Here is a 27,961-nt window from a genome sequence, read left to right as displayed (position 1 = left end):
CGCCCCCTGCGGCGTCCAGGACTTCCCCGCCCGCCTCAAAGTTGCCATGAGGAGTCTTCAGCCGGTGCAGCCTCGCTCTTCCCCGAAGAAGACCTTCGTCAACCAGGACTTCGACACTTGCACCCACGTCTTTGTGCGCGTGGATGCCGTCCGGCGGCCCCTGCAGCAGCCCTACCGCATCCTGAGACGGACCAGAAAGACTGTCACGATAGACAGACTGGGTTCTCAGGACGCGGTCTCCGTAGACAGGGTCAAGCCGGCTTACCTACTGGCCCCAGACCAGGCGCCCCATCTCTCCGTCGCCGAAACAACACCATCTGCACCACTCCGCACCAGGAAGATATCGTTCCTTCTATGAAGTCACTGGGGGGGAATATATGTAGCAGTCACCGCTCGAATCGCGTGTTCCTTCCCCTCAGTGACACAAGAAAACGGGGTGCTGCAAAGAGACTAAGATTCTCAGTGTTTTCATGTAATGTCCATCGTCACTGTGTCTGTCAGTCTGTCTTGTCGCGTCTTCATCGTTAACTTTCCTTGTATTCGTTTACCTTTGACTGTCCGTCCACGTTCTCTTGTTGTCCACCGTTACACATTGTTATACACATACACCAACACTTAAATGTTAACCTACACAAACAACATTCACACAAACGCATACCCACACAAACACCTTTTTTTGTGTTGTGTTTGTCTTAATGACTTGTTGTATTTTTGTGCAATAAAGCAACCCTAACGGATACTGAGTTTCATTATCCGTGAACCGATTAGCACTTAGAACACTCGCTACCACCAACATATATATATATATATATATATATATATATATATATATAGATAGATAGATAGATAGATAGATATATGTATATATATATATATATATAAAATACCCGTACAATAAGGTAAATCCGTATCAAATTTCAATAAACTAGATTTCAATAAAAGAATGTATATATATATAGGAAAATAAATATACAAAATAATATATAAAATAACTAAAATTTGTATGAAAATATATACAATAATACACAAAAATAATTTCAATTTGTATGAAAATAGATATACAAAATACACATAAAATTAGATAAATTTGTATTGAAATACATATACAAAATACACATAAATTAATGTAAATTTGTATGAAAATATATAAACAAATAGACATTAAGTAACGTATATTTGTATAAAATATATATAGAAAATGCACATTAAATAATGTTTATATGTAAAATAAAATATATACAAAATACACATAGAACAATATAAAATCGTATCAAAATAAATACACAGAATATCAATAAAATAATGTAAATTTGTATGAAAATATAGAAGCAAAATACCCATAAAAAAACATATTTTTATAAAAATATATATATACAAAAATACATATCAAATAATTAAATTTGTATTAAAATAAATATACAAATTGCACATACAATATGGGAAATTTGTATTAAAATAGATATGCAAAACACACATAAAACAATGTAAAGTTGTTTTAAAATATTTTTACGAATACAAATAAAAAAACGTAAATTTCTATAATTATATATTAAAAAAATACACATAAAATGATGTTAATACGTATAAAAATATAAATACAAAATACACATAAAATTATGTAAATTCGTACCAAAATAAATAAACAAAATACCAATAGAAGAATGTGAATTTGTATGAAAATAAATATACAAAATACGTATAAAATAAAGTAAATTCGTATATAACTATATACAAAAATACACATAAATAATTTAAATTTTTATGAAAAGAGATATTCAAAATATACATAAAATAAACTAAATTTGTATTGAAATATATATACAAAATACATAAAATAATGTAAATTTGTAAAAAATATTTAAACAAATACGCATAAAATAAAGTAAATTTGTTTGAAAATATATCAACAAAACACACATTAAATAATGAAAGTACGTATACAAAAGATATACAAAATACACATATAATAATGTAAATTCGTATAAAAATACATAAACAAAATAACAATAAAAATGTAAGGTTGTATAAAAAAATATATATAAAATACACATAAAATAACGCAAATTTCTATAAAAATATATGTACAAAAAATGTATATAAAATAATTTAAATTTCTATGAAAAATAAATAAACAAAATACACATAAAACAAGGCAAATTTGTAGTAAAAAAAAGTTCAGAATACACTTAAAATAATGTAAATTTGTATAGAAACAGCAACACAGATGCACATAAAACGAAGTAAAATTGTATAAAAAATATATATACAAAACACACATTAAATAATGTAAATGCGTATAAAAATATGTATAGAAAATAAACATGAAATAATCTAAATTCGTATCGACATAAATGAACAAAATACCGATCAAATAATGTAATTTTGAATGAAAATATATAGAGAAAATACACACAAAATAACGTAAATTCAAATAAATAAATATAAACATAAAATAGTTTAAATTTGAATGAAAATAAATATAAAAATAAACATACAATAAGGCAAATTTGTAATGAAATATATATACAAAATACACATAAAATAATGAAGATTTGTATCAAAATATATATACAAATAAACGTAAAATAACATAAATTTGTATAAAAATATATATACAAAATACACATTAAATAATGTAAATACGTATAAATTATATATATACAAATTATACATAAAACAATGTAATGTCGTATCAAAATAAATCAACAAAATACCAATAAAATAATATATATCTGTGTGAAATTAAATTTACAAATTGCACATAACGTAACTAAAATTGTATTAAAATCTATACAAAAAAACACAGAAATAATTTGAATTTGTATGAAAATAGATATACAAAATACACATATAATTGGGTAAATTTGTTTTGAAATATACATATATACAAAATACACATAAAATATTGTAAATTTCTATCAAAATAATAAACAAATAAACATAAAATAACGTATATTTGCATAAAAAAATAAAAAATAAAATATATATATATATATATATATATATATATATATATATATATATATATATATATATATATATATATATATATATATATATATATAATATACATTAAATAATGTAAATATGTAAGGAAAATATGTACAAAATACACATAGAATAATGTAAAATTCTATCACTATAAATATACAGAATATCAATAAAGTAATGTAGAAATTTATGAAAATAAAGAAGCAAAATACCCATAAAATAATTAAATTTGTATTAAAATATATATACAAAATACACATACAATAAGGTAAATTTGTATTGAAATAGATATGCAAAATAAACATAAAATAATGTAAATTTGTATCAAAATATATACGAATAAACACAATAAAATAACGTAATTTTTTATGAAAATATATATAGAAAATACACATAAAATAATGTAGATACGTAGAAAAATATTGATACAAAATAAACATAAAATAATGTAAATTCTTATGAAAATAAATAAACAAAATTCCAATAAAAGAATGTATATTTGTAGGAATATATATATATATATATATATATATATATATATATATATATATATATATATATATATATATATATATATATATATATATATATATATATATATATATATATATATATATATATATATATATATATATATATATATATATATATATATATATATATATATATATATATATATATATATATATATAATAATAGGTAAATATAATCAAATTCAATAAACTAAATTTCAGAAAAAGAATGTATATATGTAGGAAAATAAATATACAAAATAATATATAAAAGAACAAAAATTTGTATGAAAATATATACAATAATACACAAAAATAATTTCAATTTGTATGAAAATAGATATATAAAATACACATAAAATTAGATAAATTTGTATTGTGATACATATACAAAATACACATAAAATAATGTAAATTTGTATGAAAATACATAAACAAATAGACATTAAGTAACGCATATTTGTGTAAAATATATATAGAAATGTAAATATGTAAAATAAGATATATACAAAATACACGTAGAAGAATGTAAAATCGTATCAAAATAAATACACAGAATATCAATAAAATAATGTAAATTTGTATGAAAATAAAGATGCAAAATACCGATAAAAAAGCATATTTTTATAAAAATATATATATACAAAAATACACATTAAATAGTTAAATTTGTATTAAAATAAATATACAAAATGCACATACAATTTGGTAAATTTGTATTGAAATAGATATGCAAAACACACATAAAACAATGTAAATTTGTATCAAAATATATATACGGAATACACATAAAAAAACGTAAATTTCTATAAAAATATATGAAAAAAATACACATAAAATGATGTTAATACGTATAAAAATATATATACAAAATACACATAAAATAATGTAAATTCGTACCAAAATAAATAAACGAAATACCAATTGAAGAATATGAATTTGTATGAAAATAAATATACAAAATACATATAAAATAAGGTAAATTAGTATATAACTATATACAAAAATAGACATAAGTAATTTAAATTTGTATGAAAATAGATATACAAAATATACATAAAATAAAATAAATTTGTATAGAAATATATATACAAAATGCATAAAATAATGTAAATTTTTATCAAAATATTTAAACAAATACGCATAAAATAACGTAAATTTGTTTTAAAATATATAAACAAAATACACATTAAATAATGAAAATACGTATACAAAAGATATACAAAATACACATATAATAATATAAATTCGTATCAAAAAACATAAACAAAATACCAATAAAGAAATGTAAATTTGTATGAAAAAAATATATACAAAATACACATGAAATAACGCAAATTTCTATAAAAATATATGTACAAAAATGCACATAAAATAGTTAAAATATGAATGAAAATAAATAAACAAAATACACATAAAATAATGCAAATTTGAAGTAAAAAAAAGTACAGAATAAACTTAAAATAATGTAAATTTGTATAAATACAACAACACAAATGCACATAAAATGAAGTAAAATTGTATAAAAAGTATATATACAAAACACACATTAAATAATGTAAATGCGTATAATAATATGTATAGAAAATTCACATGAAATAACGTATTTACAAATAAATATATACATTTAAAATAATTTAAATTTGAATGAAAATAAAGATAAAAATAAACATAAAATAAGGCAAATTTGTAATGAAATAAATATACAAAATATAAATAAAATAATGTAGATTTGTATCAAAATATATATACAAAGACACGTAAAATAACATAAATTTGTATCAAAATATATATACAAAATACACATTAAATAATGTAAATACGTATAAAAATATATAAACAAATTACACATAAAACAATGTACATAAATAAATAAATATACAAAATACACATAAAATTAGGTAAATTTGTATTCAAACACATATACAAAATACACATTAAATAATGTAAATATATATAAAAAATATATACAAAACACAAATAAAATAATGTAAAGTCGTATCAAAATAAATACACAGAATATTAATAAAATAATGTAAATATGTATGAAAATAATGATGCAAAATACCCATAAAATAAAGCATTTAAAAAAAAAAATATATATATATATATATATATATATATATATATATATATATATATATATATATATATATATATATATATATATATATATATATATATATATATATATATATATACCAAAGCACACATAAAATATTTAAATTTGTATCAAAATAAATATACAAAATGCACATACAATAAAAGAATGTGTATTTGTATGAAAATAGATATACAAAACAGACATAAAACAACCAAATTTGTATTAAACTATATACAAAAATACACACAATTAATTTAAATTTGTATGAAAATAAATATACAAAATACACATAAAATTAGGTAAATTTGTATTGAAATACATATACAAAATACACATAAAATAATGTAAATTTGAATGAAAATATATAAACAAATACACTTAAAATAACGTAAGTTTGTAAAAAAAAAAAAAAAAATATATATATATATATATATATATATATATATATATATATATATATATATATATATATATATATATATATACAAAATACACATTAAATAATGTAATTATGTATAAAAATATATATACAGAACACAAATAGAATATTGATAAAATAATGTAAATTTGTATGAAAATAAAGATGCAAAATACCCATAAAATAACACATTTTTTATAAAAAAAATATATATACTAAAATACATTTAAAATATTTGAATTTTATTTAAAATAAATAAACAAAATACACATAAAATAGGGCAAGTTTGTAGTAAAAAAGTACAGAATACACTTAAAATAATGTAAATTTCTATAAAAACAACAACACAAATGCACATAAAATGAAGTAAAATTCAATAAAAAATATATATACAAAACATATTTAAATAATGTAAATGCGTATAAAAATATGTATAGAAAATACATATGAAATAATCTAAATTCGTATCGAAATAAATGAACAAAATACAGATAAAATAATGTAATTTTTAATGAAAATATGTATAGAAAATACACATAAAATAACGTAAATACAAAATATATACACATAAAATAATTTTAGTCTGAATGAAAATAAATATGAAAATACACATAAAATAAGGCAAATTTGTAATGAAATATATATACAAAATACACATAAAAGAAAGTAAATTTGTATCAAAATGTATAAAATTACACGTAAAATAACATAAATTTGTATAAAAACATATATACAAAATACACATTAAATAATGTAAATACGTATAAAAATATATATACAAATTACATATAAAACAATGTAAAATCGTATCAAAATTAATTATCAAAATACCAATAAAATAATATATATTTCTGTGAAATTAAATTTATAAAATACACATAACATAGATAAAATTTGTATTAAAATCTATACAAAAAAACACAGAAATAAATTAAATGTGTATGAAAATAGATATACAAAATACACATAAAATTAGGTAAATTTGTTTTGAAATATACGTATACAAAATACACATAAAATATTGTAAATTTCTATCAAAATATATAAATAAATAAACATAAAATAACGTAAAGTAGCATAATATATATATATATATATATATATATATATATATATATATATATATATATATATATATATATATATATATATATATATATATATATATATATATATATTTACAAAATATACATTAAATAATGTAAATATGTAAGGAGAATATATACAAAAAACACATAGAATAATGTAAAATTGTATCAGTATAAATATACAGAATATCATTAAAGTAATGTAAAAATTTATGATTATAAAGATGCAAAATACCCATAAAATAACACATATTAAAAGGAAATATATATACAAAAATACACATAAAATAATTAAATTTGTATTAAAAAAAATATACAAAATACACATACTTTAAGGTAAATTTGTATTGAAATAGATATGCAAAATACACATAAAATAATATAAATTTGTATCAAAATATATACGAATACACACAATAAAAAAACGTAAATTTTTATGAAAATATATAAATAAAATACACATAAAATAATGTAAATACGTAGAAAATTCGTATCAAAATAAATAAAAAATATTCCAGTGAAAGAATGTATATTTGTAGGAAAATATATATACAAAATACAAATAAAATAGCTAAAATTTATATAAAAATATATTCAAAAATACAAAAAAATAATTTAAATCTGTTTGAAAATAGATATGCAAAATACACATCAAATTACGCAAATTTGTATTGAAATTCATACGCAAAATACACATAAAAAAATGTAAATTTGTATGAAAATCTATAAACAAATACACATAAAATAAAGTAAATTTGCATAAAATATATATACAAAATACACATAGTATAATGTAAAATCGTATCAAAATAAATAAACAGAATATCAATAAAATATTGTAAATTTGTATTAAAATAAAGATGCAAAATACCCCTGTAATAACGCATATTTGTAAAAAAGTATATATACAAAAATACACATCAAATAATTAAATTTGTATTAAAATAAATATTCAAAATGCGCATACAATAAAGTAAATTTGTATTGAAATAGATATGCAAAATACACATAAATAATGTGAATTTGTATCAAAATATACATACGAATACATATAAAATAGAGTAGATTTCTATGAAAATATACATACAAAATACATATAAAATAATGTAAATAAGTATAAAAATATATTTACCAAATACACCTAAAATAATGTAAATTCGTATCAAAATAAATAAACAAAATTCCGATTAAAGAATGTATATTTATAGGAAAAAAAATATACAAAATAGACATAAAATAACGAAAATTTGTATAAAAATATATACAAAAACACACAAAAATAATTTCAATTTGTATTTAAATACATGTACAAAATACACATAAAATAATGTAAATTTGTATGAAATGAAAACAAATACACATAAAATAACGTAAATTTGTATAAAATATATATACAAAATACACATATAATAATGTAAAATCGTATCAAAATAAATACACTGAATATCAATAAAATAATGTAAATTTGTATGAAAATAAAGATGCAAAATACCCATAACATAAAGCATATTTTTATAAAAATAAATATACAAAAATACACATAGAGTAATTAAATTTGTATTAGAATTAATATACAAAATACACATACAATAAGGTAAATTTGTATTAAAAAATTTGCAAAATACACATAAAACAATGTAAATTTGTTTCAAAATATATATACGAATACACAAAATAACGTAGATTTCAATAGAAATACATATACAAAAATACATATAAAATAATTAAATTTGTATTAAGATAAATATACAAAATGCACATACAATAAAGTAAATTTGTATTGAAATAGATATGCAAAATACACATCAATAATGTAAATTTGTATCAAAATATATATACGAATACTCATAAAATAGAGTAAATTTCTATGAAAATATACATACAAAATACATATAAAATTATGTAAATAAGTATAAAAATATATATTCCAAATATACTTCAAATAATGTAAATTCGTATGAAAATAAATAAAAAAATTCCTAAAACAAAGCGTATATTTGTAGGAAAATAAATATACAAAATACACATAAAGTAACAAAAATTTATATAAAAATATATACAAAAATACAATGTAAATTTGTTTCAAAATATATATACAATTACACATAAAATAACGTAGATTTCTATAGAAATATATATATAAAAAATACACATGAAATGATGTAAATATGTATAAATATATATATATATATATATATATATATATATATATATATATACATATATATATATATATATATATATATATAAATATATATATATATATATATATATATATATATATATATATATATATATATATATATATATAAATATATATATATATATATATATATATATATATATATATATATATATATATATATATATATATATATATGTATATATATATATATATATATATATATATATATATATATATATATATATATATATATATATACAAAATCATGTCAAAAAAAAATCAATATAAGAATGTGTATTTGTATGAAGATAAATATACAAAATACACATAAAATAACCTAAATTTGAAGAAAACTATGTACAAAAATAAACAAAAATAATTTAAATTTGTATGAACATAAAAATACAAAATACACATAAAATTGGGTAAATTTGTATTGAAATACATATACAATATACACATAAAATAATAATTAAATTTGAATGAAAATATATAAACAAATACACCTAAAATAACGTAAATTTGTATAAAATATATATACAAAATACAGTATTTTTGTATATATATTTTAATAAAAAAAAAGTGTTATCTTATGGATATTTTGCATCTTAATTTACATACAAATTTACATTATTTTATTAACATTCTGTGTATTTAGTTTGATATAATTTTATATTATTCTATTTGTGTTTTGTATATATTTTTTTATACATATTGACATAATGTATTATGTATTTTGTATATATATTTTATACAAATTTACGTTATTTTAGGTGAATTTGTTTATATATTTTCATTCAAATTTAATTATTATTTTATGTGTATTTTGTATATGTATTTCAATACAAATTTACCTAATTTTATGTGTATTTTGTATATTTATTTTCATACAAATTTAAATTATTTTTGTTTATTTTTAATGTAGTTTTATTCAAATTTAGGTTATTTTATGTGTATTTTGTATATTTATCTTCATGCAAATACACATTCTTTTATTGATATTTTGTTTATTTATTTTGACACGAACTAACATTATTTAATGTGTATTTTATATATATATATATATATATATATATATATATATATATATATATATATATATATATATATATATATATATATATATATATATATATATATATATATATATATATATATATATATATATATATATATATATATATATATATATATATATATATATATATATATATATATATATATATATATATATATATATATATATATATATATATATATTTACAAATTTACATTGAATTCATGTATATTTTTACATTGAATTTTTGCATATATTTTTATATAAATTTTCGTTACTTTATATATATTTTGTATATTTATTTTCCTACATATATACGTTCTTTTATCGAATTTTTTTTTATTTATTTTGATACGAATTTACATTATTTGAGGTATATTTGGTATATATTTTTTTATACTTATATACATCATTTTATATGTATTTTGTTCGTATATTTTCATAGAAATTTACTCTATTTTATGAGTATTCGTATATATATTTTGATACAAATTTACATTATTGATGTGTATTTTGCATATCTATTTCAATACAAATTTACTTTATTGTATGTGCATTTTGTATATTTATTTTAATATAAATTTAATTATTTTATATGTATTTTTGTATATATATTTTTATACAAATATGCGTTATTATATGGGTATTTTGCATCTTTATTTTCATACAAATTTACATTATTTTATTGATATTCTGTTTATTTATTTTGATACGATTTAACTTTATTCTATGTGTATTTTGTAAATACAAATTTACATTATTTTATTAATATTCTGTGTATTTATTTTTATACTATTTTACTTAATTCTATTTGTGTTTTGTATAATTTTTTTTATACATATTAATATTATTTAATGTGTATTTTCTATATATATATATATATATATATCTATATATATATATATATATATATATATATATATATATATATATATATATATATATATATATTATACAAATTTACGTTATTTTAAGTGTATTTTGTATATGTATATCAAAACAAATTTACCTAATTTTATGTGTGTTTTGTATATTTATTTTCATACAAATTTAAATTATTTTTGTGTATTTTTGTTTGTAGTTTTATACAAATTTACGTTATTTTATATGTATTCTGTATATCTATTTTCATACAAATACACATTCTTTTATTGATATTTTGTTTATTTATTTTGACACGAATTTACATTATTTAATGTGTTTTTTGTATTTATATTTTTATACGTATTTACATCATTTCATGTGTATTTTGTATATATATTTCTATAGAAATCTACGTTATTTTATGAGTATTCGTATGTATATATTGAAACAAATTTACATTGTTTTATTTCAATACAAATTTACCTTATTGTATGTGGATTTTGTATATTAATTTTAATTTACATTTACATTTAATTTACATTATTTTATGTGTATTTTGCACATGTATTTAAATACAAATTTAACTAATTATATGTGTATTTTGTGTATATATTTTCATACAAATTGAAATTATTTTTGTGTATTTTTTATATATTTTTATACAAATTTTGGTTATTTTATTTATATTTTGTATATTTATTTTCCTACATATATACATTCTTTCATCGGAATTTTGTTCATTTATTTTGATACGAATTTACATTAGGTGAATTTGGTATATATATTTTTATACCTATTTACATAATTTTATTTTCATAGAAATTTACTCTATTTTATGTGTATTCGATTATATATTTTGATACAAATTTACATTATTTATGTGTATTTTGCATATCTATTTCAATACAAATTTTCTTTTTTGTATGTGCATTTTGTATATATATTTAATACAAATTTAATTATTTGATGTGTATTTTTGTATATATATTTTTATACAAATATGCGTTATTATATGGGTATTTTGCATCTTTATTTTCATACAAATTTACATTATTTTATTGATATTCTGTTTATTTATTTTGATACGAGTTTACATTATTGTATGTGTATTTTGTATATATATTTTTTTACATATTTACGTTATTTCATGTATATTTTGTAAAACGATTTTATGCTAATTTACGTTATAAGTGTATTTGTTTATATATTTTCATACAAATTTACATTATTTCATGTGTATTTTGTATATGTATTTCAATACAAATTTACCTAATTTTATGTGTATTTTGCATATCTGTTTTCAAACAATTTAAAACTATTTTTTGTTTATTTTTTTAAATATTTTTATTCAAATTTTAGGTATTTTATATATATTTTGTATATATATTTTAATACAAATAAACATTCTTGAATCGGAATTTTGTTCATTTATTTTGATACGAATTTACAATATTTTATGTGTATTTTGTATATATATTTTTCTACGTATTTACATTATTTTATGTGTATTTTGTATATATATTTTAATAAAAACTTACATTATTTTATTGTGTGTATTCGTATTTATTTTGATACAAATTTACATTATTTTCTGTGTAATTTGCATATCTATTTCAATACAAATTTTGTATGTGTATTTCGTATATTTATTTTAATACAAAACTACTCTATGTGTATTTTTGTATATATATATATATATATATATATATATATATATATATATATATATATATATATATATATATATATATATATATATATATATATATATATATATATATATATATATATATATATATATATGTGTGTGTTTTTAAATATGAGTTATTTTATTTGTATTTTGCATCTTTTTTTTCATAAATTTTTACATTACTCTATTGATATTCTGTATATTTATATTGATACAATTTTAAATTATTCTATGTGTATTTTGTATATATTTTCCTTACATATCTACATTATTTAATGTATATTTTGTATATATATATATATATATATATATATATATATATATATATATATATATATATATATATATATATATATATATATATATATATATATATATATATATATATATATATATATATATATATATATATATATATATATATATATATATATATATATATATATATATATATATATATATATATATATATATATATATATATATATTGACATAATTTAATATATATTTTGTATATATATTTTATGCAAATTTACGTTATTTTATGTTTTTATTTATATATATGCAAACATATTTACATTATTTTGTGTATTTTGTATATGTATTCATACAAATTTGCCTAATTTTATATGTATTTTACATATCTATTTTCAAAGACATTTAAATTTTTTTTGTGTATTTTTGTATATATTTTTATACAAATTTTAGTTATTTTATTAGAATTTTATATATATATATTTACTTACATATATACATTCTTTTATTGGAATTTTTTTTATTTATTTTGATACGAATTTACGTTATTTTATGGGTATTTTGTATATATATTTTCTACGTATTTACATTATTTTAAGTGTATTTTGTATATATATTTTCATAAAAATTTACATTATTTTATTTTGTGTATTCGTATATATTTTGATACAAATTTTATACAAATTCATGTTATTTATGTGTATTTAAATATATATTTTCATACAAATTTACATTATTTTATGTGTATTTTTACATCAATTTCATTACAAATTTACCTAATTTTATGTTTATTTTGTATATTTATTTCATTCAAATTTAAATTATTTTATGTGTATATTTGTATTTGTATTTGGGTAATTTTATGTGTATTTTCTATATATATTTTCATCCAAAATTACATAATTTTATTGGTATTTTCTTTATTTAATTCAATACGAGTTTAGATTATTTCATAGGTATTTTGTGTACATATTTTTATACTTATTTACATTATCTAATCTGTGTTTTGTATATATATTTTTATGCAAATTTAGTTTATTTTATGTGCATTTTTGTACATATATTTTTCATAGAAATTTGCGTTATTTTATGTGTATTTTGCATATGTTTTCTCATACAAATTTACATTATTTTATTGGTATTTTGTTTATTTATTTTAATACGAATTACATGATTATATGTGTATTTTGTACATATTTTTTTTTAGGTAATTACGTTATTTAATGTGTATTTTGTTTATATATTTTTATACAAATTTACGTTATTATATGTGTATTTGAATAAATATTTTGATTCAAATTTACATTATTTTATGTATTTTGCATATATATTTCAATTCAAATTTAGCTTATTTTATGTGTATTTTGTATATATATTTCCAAACAAATTTAATTACTTTTCTGTATTTTTGTATATAGTTTTATATAAATTTACGTTTTTTAATGTGTATTTTATATATTCATATTTATACAAATAAACATTCTTTTATTAGTATTTTATTTATTTATTTTGATACGAGTTTACATTATTTTATCTGTATTTTGTATACATTTTTTTATACGTATTTACTTCATTTTATGTGTATTTTGTAGATATATTTTTATAGAAATCTACGTTTTTTTGTGTATTCGTACATATATTTTTAAACAAATTTACATTGTTTTATATGTATTTTGCTTATCTATTTCAATACAAATATACCTTATTGTGTGTGCATTTCGTATAATTATTATAATACAAATTCAAATATTTTATGTGTGTTTTGGTATATATATTTTTTTTTATAAAAAATGCGCTATTTTATGAGTTTTTTGTTTCTTAATTTTCATACAAATTTACATTATTTTTTTAATATTCTGTGTATTTATTTTGATACGATTTTACATTATTCTCTTTGTGTTTTGTATATATTTTTGTATACATATTTACATTATATAATGTGTATTTTGTATATATATTTTATACAAATTTACGTTATTTTAAGTGTATTTGTTTATATATTTTCATTCAAATTTACTTTATTTTATGTGTATTTTGTAAATGTATTTCAATACAAATTTACCTAATTTTATGTGTATTTTGTATATTTATTTTCATACAACTTTAAATCATTTTTGTGTATTTTTGTATATAGTTTTATACAAATTTAGGCGATTTTATATGTATATTGTATATCTATTTTCATACAAATACTCATTTTTTTATTGATATATTGTTTATTTATTTTGACGTGAATTTACATTATTTAATGCGTATTTTGTATATTTATATATATATATATATATATATATATATATATATATATATATATATATATATATATATATATATATATATATATATATATATATATATATATATATATATATATATATATATATATATATATATATATATATATATATATATATATATATATATATATATATATATATATATATATATATATATATAAAATATAAATACACATAAAAAACAAATGTAAATTTGTATGAAAATAGATATAAAAATACATAAAATAATGTAAATTTGTGAAAATATACAAAATAATATAAATAATGTAAATTTGTATAAAAATATACAAAACATAAAATAGAATAAATTTAAATGAAATACATATACAAAATACACATAAATAATGTAAATTTGAATGAAAATATATATAAATATACATAAAATAACGTAAATTTGTATAAAAAATATATATACAAAATACACATTAAAATAATGTAAATATGTATAAAAAATATATACAAAACACAAATAGAATAATGTAAAATCGTATCAAAATAAATACACAGAATATCAATAAAATAATGTAAATTTGTATGAAAATAAAGATAAAATACATAAAATAACGCATTTTTTTATAAAAATATATATACAAAATACATAAAATATTAAAATTTGTATGAAATAAATATAAAATGCATACATAGTATAAAGGTAAATTTGAAATAGATATGCAAAATACATATAAAATAATGTAAATTTGTCTCAAAAATATATATGAATACACATAAAATAACGTAGATTTCTATAAAAATATACAAAATACTTATAAATGTATAAATATATATAAAAAATACAAAAATAATGTAAATCGTATCAAAATAAATAAACAAAATAAAAATAAAAAGAATATACAAATACACATAAAATATTTAAATTTGTATGAAATATAAATATATAAATTTGTTTAAAATATATAAACAAAATACACATAATAAATGTAAATATATATAATAAAATTTGTACAAAATACATATAATAATGTAATTCGTATCAAAATAAATAAACAAAATATCAATAAAATAATGTAAATTTGTATAAATAAATGCAAAATACACAAAATAATTTAAATTGTTTGAAAAGAAATATACAAAATACATAAAAATAGGTAAATTTGTATTGAAATAAATATACAAAATACACATAAAATAATGTAAATTTGAATGCAAATATATACAAAATACATAAAATAACGTAAATTTGTATCAAAATATATATTCAAATACACATGAAATAATGTAAATTGTATAAAAAATATATACAAAATACATATAAATAATGTAAATTTGTATCAAAATATATATACAAATATATAAAATAATGTAAATTTGTATCAAAATATATAAACAAAATATATATATATATATATATATATATATATATATATATATATATATATATATATATATATATATATATATATATATATATATATATATATATATATATATATATATATATATATATATATATATATACATTCTTTTATTGGAATTTGTTTATTTATTTTGATATGAATTTACATTATTTTATGTTTATTTTGTATATGTATTTTCTACGCATTTACATTATTTTATATGTATTTTGTATATATTTTCATAAAATTTACTTTATTTTATGTGTATTCGTATCTATTTTGATACAAATTTACATTATTTTATGTGTATTTTGCATATCTATTTCAATACAAATTTACCTTATAGTATGAGTATTTTGTATATTTATTTTAATACAAATTGAATTATTTTATGTGTATTTTTGTATATATTTTTTTTAAATATGAGTTATTTTATGTGTATTTTGTATATCTATTTTCATACAAATTTAACTACTTTTGTGTATTTTTGTATATACTTTTATATCAATTTACGTTATTTCATGTGTATTTTGTATATTTATATTTATACAAATACACATTCTTTTATTAGTATTTTGTTTATTTATTTCGATACGAGTTTACATTATTTTATGTGTATTTTGTACACATTTTTTTATACGTATTTACTTCATTTTATGTGTATTTTGTATATATATCTTTATAGAAATCTGCGTTATTTTATGTGTATTCGTATATATATTTTGAAACATTTACATTGATTTATATGTATTTTGCATATCTATTTCAATACAAATTTACCTTATTGTGTGTGCATTTCGTATATTTATTTTAATACAAATTCAAATATTTTATGTGTGTTTTGGTATATATATTTTTATAAAAAATGCGTTATTTTATGGGTATTTTGCATATTTATTTTCATGCAAATTTATTTTATTTATTTTATATATATTTTAATAAAAATTTACATTATTTTATTGTGTGTATTCGTATTTATTTTGATACAAATTTTATACAAATTCTTGTTATTTTATGTGTATTTGTATATATATTTTCATACAAATTTATATTATTTTATGTGTATTTTTACATAGTTTTCATTACAAATTTACATTATTTTATGATTATTTTATATATTTATTTTATTTAATTTTAAATTATTTTATGTGTATATTTGTATTTGTATTTACGTAATTTTATATATTTTTATACAAATTTTAGTTATTTTATTTGTATTTTGTGTATATATTTTCCTACAAATATACATTCTTTTATTGGAATTTTGTGTATTTTTTTTTTACGAATTTACATTATTTTATGTGTATTTTGTATATATATTTTTCTACGTATTTAAATTTTTTTATGTGTATTTTTTATATACATTTTCATAAAATTGTACGTTATTTTATTGTGTGTATTCGTATATATTTTGATACAAATTTTATACAAATTCATGTTATTTTATGTGTGTATGTATATATATTTTCATACAAATTTAAATTATTTTATGTGTATTTTTACATATATTTCATTACAAATTTACCTTATTTTATGCTTATTTTGTATATTTATTTTATTAAATTTTAAATTATTTAATGTGTATATTATATTTGTATTTAGGTTATTTTTGTGTGTTTTCTATATATATTTTCATCCAAAACTATATATTTTTTTATTGGTATTTTCTTAATTTATCTCGATACGAGTTTAGATTATTTCATAGGTATTTTGTATACATATTTTTATACTCATTTACATTATATAATGTGTGTTTTGTATATATTTTTTATGCAAATTAATTTTATGTGCATTTTTGTACATATATTTTTATAGAAATTTGCGTTATTTTATGTGTATTTTGTATATGTTTTCTCATACAAAATTACATTATTTTATTGTTTTTTTGTTTATTTATTTTGATACGAATTACATGATTATATGTGTATTTTTTACATATTTTTTTATACGTATTTACATTACATAATGTGTATTTTGTTTATATATTTTTATACAAATTTACGTTATTATATGAGTATTTGTTAAAAATATTTCGATACAAATTTTCTTTATTTTATGTATTTTGTATATATATTTCAACTCAAATTTAGCTTATTTTGTTGGTATTTTGTATATCTATTTTCATACAAATTTAATTACTTCTGTGTATTTTTGTATATAGTTTTATATAAATTTACGTTATTTTATGTGCATTTTGTATATATATATATATATATATATATATATATATATATATATATATATATATATATATATATATATATATATATATATATATATATATATATATATTTTATTGGTATTTTGTTTACATTAGTTTATGTGTATTTTGTATACATTTTTTATACGAATTTACTTAATTTTATGTGTATTTTGTATATATATTTTTATAGAAATGTACGTTATTTTATGTGTACTCGTATATATATTTTGAAACAAATTTACATAGTTTTATATGTTTTTTGCATATCTATTTCAATACAAATTCACCTTATTGTATGTGCATTTAGTATATTTATTTTAATATAAATTCAAATATTTTATGTGTATTTTGGTATATATAATTTAAAAAAAAAATGCGTTATATTATAGGTATTTTGCATCTTAATTTTCATACAAATTTACATTATTTTATTAATATTCTGTGTATATATTTTGATACGATTTTATATTATTCTATTTGTGTTTTGTATATATTTTTTTTTAAATATTTACATTATTTAATGTGTATTTATTTATTTATATTTTATACAAATTTACGATATTTTAAATGTATTTGTTTATATATTTTCATTCAAATTTACATTATTTTAAGTGTATTTTGTATATGTATTTCAATACATATTTACCAAATTTTATGTGTATTTTGTATATATATTTTCATACAAATTTAAAATATTTTTGTGTAGTTTTGTATATAGTTCGATACAAATTTAGGTTATTTTATGTGTATTTTGAATATGTATTTTCATAAAAATACACATTCTTTTATTGATATTTCAATTATTTATTTTGACGCGAATTTACATTATTTAATGTGTATTTTGTATAAATATTTTTATACGTATTTTCATCATTTCATGTGTATTTTGTATATATATTCCTATATAAATCAACGTTATTTTATGTGTATTCGTATATATTTTGAAACAAATTTACACTGTTTTATATGTATTTTGCGTATTTTTTCAATACAAATTTACCTTATTGTATGTGCATTTTGTATATTAATTTTAATACAAATTTAATTATTATATGTGTATTTTTGTATATGTATTTTTTTTTACATATTTACATTATTTAATGTGTATTTTTATATGTATTTTATACAAATTTACGTAATTTTAAATGTATTTGTTTATATATTTTCATTCAAATTTACATTATTTTAAGTGTATTTTGTATACGTATTTCAATACAAATTTACCTAATTTTATGTGTATTTTGTATATTTATTTTCATACAAATTTAAAATATTTTTGTGTATTTTTGTATATAGTTTGATACAAATTTAGGTTATTTTATGTGTATTTTGTATATCTATTTTCATACAAAAAAATATTCTTTTATTGATATTTTCTTTATTTATTTTGACGCGAATTTACATTATTTAATGTGTATATTGTATATATATTTTTATACGTATTTACATCATCTCATTTGTATTTTGTATATATATTCCTATAGAAATCAACGTTATTTTATGTGTATTCGTATATATATTTTGAAACAAATTTACACTGTTTTATGTGTATTTTGCTTATTTTTTCAATACAAATTTATCTTATTGTATGTGCATTTTGTATATTAATTTTAATACAAATTTAATTATTCTATGTGTATTTTTGTATATGTATTTTAAAAAAAAATATGCTTTATTTTATGGGTATTTTGCATCATTATTTTCATACAAATTTAAATTATTTTATTGATATTCTGTGTACTTATTTTGATACGATTTTACATTATTCTATGTGTATTTTGTATATATATTTTATACAAATGTTCGTTATTTTATGTTTATATGTTTTCATTTCATAAAAATTTATATTATTTTATATGTATTTTGTACATGTATTTAAAGACAAATTTAACTAATTATATGTGTATTTTGTATATCTATTTTCAAACAAATTGAAATTATTATATTTTTTTGTTTTGTATAAATTTTTATAAAAATTTTCGTTATTTTATGTATATTTTGTATATTTATTTTCCTACAATTATACGTTCTTTCATCGGAATTTTGTTTATTTATTTTGATACGAATTTACATTATTTTAGGTGTATTTGGTATATATATATATATATATTTTACTATTTACATAAGTTTATGTGTATTTTGTATGTATATTTTCATAGAAATTTACTCTATTTTATGTGTATTCGTATATATATTTTGATACAAATTTACATTATTGATATGTATTTTACATATCTATTTCAATACAAATTTACTTTATTGTATATTTATTTCAATACAAATTTAATTATTTCATGTGTATTTTTGTATATATATTTTTATGCAAATATGCGTTATTATATGGGTACTTTGCATCTTTATTTTCATACAAATTTACATTATTTAATTGATATTCTGTTTATTTATTTTAATACGATTTAACATTATTCTATGTGTATTTTGTATATATATTTTTATACATATTTACATTATTTAATGTAAATTTTGTATATATTTTATCCAAATTTACGTTATTTTATGTGTATTTTTTTATATATTTTCACACAAATATACATAGTTTTATACAAATTTACGTTATTTTATGTGTATTCTGTATATGTATTTTCATACAAATACACATTCTTTTATTGATATTTTGTTTATTTATTTTGACACGAATTTACAATATATAATGTCTATTTTGTATATATATTTTTATACGTATTTACAGCATGTCAAGTGCATTTTGTATATATATTTCTATAGAAATCTACGTTATTTTATGTGTATTCGTATATTTATTTTGAAACAAATTTACATTGTCTTATGTGTATTTTGCATATTTAAAAAAATAATTACCTTATTGTATGTGCATTTTGTATATTACTTTTAATACAAATTTAATTATTGAATGTGTATTTTTGTATATATATTTAAAAAAAAAATATGCTTAATTTTATGGGTATTTTGCACCTTTATTTTCATACAAATTTACGTTATTTTATTGATATTCTGTGTATTTATTTTGATACGATTTTACATTATTCTATGTGTATTTTTTATATATATTTTATACAAATGTACGCTATTTTATGTGTATTTGTTTTAATTTCTTACAAATTTACATTATTTTATGTGTATTTTGTACATGTATTTAAATACAAATTTAACTAATTATATGTGTATTTTGTATATCTATTTTCATACAAATTGAAATTATTTTTGTTTATTTTTGTATATATTTTCATACAAATTTTCGTTATTTTATGTGTATTTTGTATATTTATTTTTCTACAAATATACGTTCTTTTATCTGAATTTTGTTTATTGAATTTGATACGAGTTTACCTTATTTTGTATATCTATTTTCATACAAATTTAATTACTTCTGTGTATTTTTGTATATAGTTTTATATAAATTTACGTTATTTTATGTGTATTTTGTATATTTATATTTATACAAATACACATTCTTTTATTGGTATTTTGTTTATTTATTTTGATACGAATTTACATTATTTTATGTGTATTTTGTATACATTTTTTTATACGTATTTACTTCATTTTATGTTTATTTTGTGTATATATTTTTATAGAAATCTACGTTATTTTATGTGTATTCGTATACATATTTTGAAACAAATTTACTTTGTTTTATATGTATTTTGCATATCTATTTCAATACAAATTTACCTTATTGTATGTGTTGTTTATATATTTATTTTAATACAAATTTAATTTTTTTATATGTATTTTGGTATATATATTTTTATAAGAAAAAATGCGTTATTTTATGGGTATTTTGCGTCTTTATTTACCTATAAATTTACATTATTTTATTAATATTCTGTGTAATTATTTTAATACGATTTTACATTATTCTATTTGTGTTTTGTATATATTTTTTTATACAAATTTACGTTATTTTAAGTGTATTTGTTTATGTATTTTCATTCAAATTTACATTATTTTATGTGTATTTTGTATATGTATTTCAATACAAATTTACCTAATTTTATGTGTATTTTGTATATTTATTTTCAAACAAATTTAAAATATTTTTGTGTATTTTTGTATATAGCTTGATACAAATTTAGGTTATTTTATGTGTATTTTGAATATCTATTTTCATACAAATACACATTCTTGTATTGATATTTTGTTTATTTATTTTGACGCGAATTTACATTATTTAATGTGTATTTTGTATATATATATATATATATATATATATATATATATATATATATATATATATATATATATATATATATATATATATATATATATATATATATATATATATATATATATATATATATATTTTATTTTTTTTTATACGTATTTACATCATTTCATGTGTATTTTGTATATATATTCCTATAGAAATCAACGTTATTTTATGTGTATTCGTATATATATTTTGAAACAAATTTACACTGTTTTATGTGTATTTTTCGTATTTTTTCAATACAAATCTACCTTATTGTATGTGCATTTTGTATATTAATTTTAATACAAATTTAATTATTCTATGTGTATTTTTGTATATGTATTTTTTTTAAATGCTTTATTTTATTGGTATTTTGCATCTTTGTTTTCATACAAATTTAAATTATTTTATTGATATTCTGTGTACTTATTTTGATACAGTTTTACATTATTCTATGTGTATTTTGTATAAATATTTTATACAAATGTACTTTATTTTATGTGTATTTGTTTTCATTTCATACAAATTTACATAATTTTATGTGTATTTTGTACATGTATTAAAATACAAATTTAACTAATTATATGTGTATTACAAATACACATTCTTTTATTGGTATTTTGTTTATATATTTTCATACGAATTTATATTATCTTATGTGTATTTTGTATGCATTTTTTTTATACGTATTTACTTCATTTTATGTGTATTTTGTATATATATTTTTATAGAAATCTACGTTATTTTATGTGTATTCGTATATATATTTTGAAACAAATTTACATTGTTTTATATGTATTTTGCATATCTATTTCAATACAAATCTACCTTATTGTATTGTTTTTTTCTATATTTATTTTAATACAATTTTTTTTTTTATGTGTATTTTGGTATATATGTTTTTATAAATAAAAAAAAATGCGTTATTTTATGGGTATTTTGCCTCTTTATTTTCATACAAATTTACATTATTTTATTTATATTCTGTGTATTTATTTTGATACGATCTTACATTATTCTATTTGTGTTTTGTATATATTTTTTTATACAAATTTACGTTATTTTAAGTGTATTTGTTTATGTATTTTCATTCAAATTTACATTATTTTATGTGTATTTTGTATATGTATTTCAATACAAATTTACCTAATTTTATGTGTATTTTGTATATTTATTTTCATACAAATTTAAAATATTTTGTGTGTATTTTTGTATATAGTTTGATGCAAATTTAGGTTATTTTATATGTATTTTGTATATCTTTTTTCATACAAATACACTTTCTTTTATTGATATTTTGTTTATTTACTTTGACGCGAGTTTACATTATTTGATGTGTATTTTGTATATATATTATATATATATATTATATATTATATTATATACATTATTTTATGTGTATTTGTTTTCATTTCATACAAATTTACATAATTTTACGTGTATTTTGTACATGTATTTAAATACAAATTTAACTAATTATATGTGTATTTTGTATATCTTTTTTCATACAAATTGATTATATATTTTTTTTTATATATTTTTATACAAATTTTCGTTATTTTATGTGTATTTTGGGTATTTATTTTCCTACAAATATACGTTTTTTATCGGAATTTTGTTTATTTATTTTGATACGAATTTACATTATTTTAGGTGCATTTGATATATATATATATATATATATATATATATATATATATATATATATATATATATATATATATATATATATATATATATATATATATATATATATATATATATATATATATATATATATATATATATATATATATATATATATATATATATATATATATATATATTTTTTTATACTTATTTACATCATTTGATATGTATTGTGTTTGTATATTTTCATAGAAATTTACTCTATTTTAGGTGTATTCGTATATATATTTTGATACAAATTTACATTATTTATGTGTATTTTGCATATCTATTTTAATACAAATTTACTTTATTGTGTATATATATTTTTTTATACATTATTTAATGTTTATTTTGAATATATGTTTTTATACTGATTCATGTTATTTTATGTGTATTTGTATATATATTTTCATACAAATATATATTATTTTATGTGTATTTTGTACACATATTTCATTACAAATTTACCTTATTTATGTTTATTTTGTATATTTATTTCATTCAATTTTATATTATTTTATGTGTATATTTGTATTTGTATTTAGGTTATTTTATGTGTATTTTCTATATATATTTTCATCCAAAATTCCATTATTTTTTTGGTATTTTGTTAATTTGACTCGATACGAATTTAGATTATTTCATTGGTATTTTGTATACATATTTGTATACGCATGTACATTATTTAATGTGTGTTTTGTATATATATTTTTATGCAAATTTACTTTATTTTATGTGCATTTTTGTACATATATTTTTATAGAAATTTGCGTTATTTTATGTGTATTTTGTATATATTTTTCTCATACAAATTTACGTTATTTTATTATTATTTTGTTTATTTATTTTGATACGAATTACATTATTATATGTGTATTTTGAACAAATTTCTTATACGTATTTACATTATTTAATAAATATTTTGTTTATATATTTTTATACAAAGCCACTTTATTATATGTGTATTTTTATAAATATTTTGATACAAATTTACATTATTTTATGTACTTAGTATATATGTCTCAATTCAAATTTAGCTTATTTTATGCGTATTTTGTATATCCATTTTCATACAAATTTAGTTGCTTTTGTGTATTTTTGTGTATAGTTTTATACAAATTGACGTTATTTAATGTGTATTTTGTATTTTTATATTTATACAAAGACACATTCTTGTATTGGTATTTTGTTTATTTATTTTGATACGAATTTACATTATTTTATGTGTATTTTGTATACATTTTTTTATACGTATTTACTTAATTTTATGTGTATTTTGTATATATATTTTTATAGAAATCTACCTTATTTTATGTGTATTCGTATATATATTTTGAAACAAATTTACATTGTTTATATGTATTTTGCATATCTTTTTAAATACAGATTTACCTTATTGTATGTGCATATTGTAAATTTATTTTAATACAAATTCAATTATTTTATGTGTATTTTGGTATGTATATTTATATAAAAAATGCGTTTTTTATGGGTATTTTGCATCTTAATTTTCATACAAATTTACATTATTTTATTAATATTCTGTGTATTCATTTTGATACGATTTTACATTATTCTATTTGTGTTTTGTATATGTTTTTTTTTTATATATATTTACATTATTTAATGTGTATTTTGTATATATATTTTATACAATTTTACGTTATTTTAAGTGTATTTGTTTATATATTTTCATTCAAATTTACATTATTGTATGTGTATTTTGTATATGTATTCCTATACAAATTTACTTAATTTTATGTGTATTTTGTATATTTATTTTCATACAAATTTAAATTATTTTTGTGTATTTTTGCATATAGTTTTATACAAATTTATGTTATTTCATGTGAATTTTGTATATCTATTTTCATATAAAAACACATTCTTTTATTGATATTTTGTTTATTTACTTTGAAGCGAATTTACATTATTTAATTGTGTATATGTATTTTTATAAAAAAATGTTTTATTTCATGGGTATTTTGCATCTTTATTTTCATACAAATTTACATTATTTTATTGATATTCTGCTCATTCATTTTGATACGATTTGACTTTATTCTATGTGTATTTTGTATATTATTTTCATGCAAATTTACATAATTTTATGTGTATTTGATTATATATTTTGACACAAATTTACAATATTTTATGGGTATTTTGTATATATATTTCAAAAGAAATTTACCTAGTTTTACACGTTTCTTGCATATCTATTTTCATAGAAATTCAAATTATTTCTATGTATTTTTGTATATATTTTAATACAAATTTTAGTTATGTTAAGTTTATTTTGTAAATTTCTTTTTATTCAAATATATATTATTTTATTGGTATTTTGTTGATTTATTTTGATACGAATTTTCATTATTTTATATGTACTTTGTATATATATTTTTATACGCATTTACATTATTTCATATTTATTTTGAATGTATATTTTTATACAAATTCATGATATTTTATGTTTATTTGTATATATATTTAATTACAAATTTACCTTATTTTATGTTTATTTTGTATATTTATTTCATTTAATATAAAATTATTTTATGTGTATAAAATACACATATAATTAAGTAAATACGTATAAAAAAATGTATACAAAATACACATAAAATAATGTAAACTCGTATCAAAATAAATAAACAAAATACTAATAAAAGAATGTGTGTTTGTATAAATATAAATATACAAAATACACATAAAATAACGTAAATTTATATGAAACTATATACAAAAATGCATAAATGTAATTAAATTTGTATGAAAATAGATATACAAAATACACATAAATAAGCTAAATTTGAATTGAAATATATATACAAAATACATAAATTAATGTAAATTTGTATCAAAATACTTATACAAATACACATATAATAACGTAAATTTGTATAAAAATATATAAATAAAATACACATTAAATAATGTAAATACGTATAAAAAATATGTTCAAAATGCACAAATAATCATGTAATTCGTATCAAAATAAATAGACAAAATACCAATAAAATAATGTAAATTTGTATGAGAAAACATATACAAAATACACATAAATAACGCAAATTTCAATAAA

The sequence above is a fragment of the Eriocheir sinensis genome, unplaced genomic scaffold (genome assembly GCF_024679095.1).
Source record: "Eriocheir sinensis breed Jianghai 21 unplaced genomic scaffold, ASM2467909v1 Scaffold39, whole genome shotgun sequence".
Taxonomy (NCBI): domain Eukaryota; kingdom Metazoa; phylum Arthropoda; class Malacostraca; order Decapoda; family Varunidae; genus Eriocheir; species Eriocheir sinensis.
The sequence above is the reverse complement of the archived record's forward strand: the minus strand, read 5'-3'. Positions refer to the sequence as shown.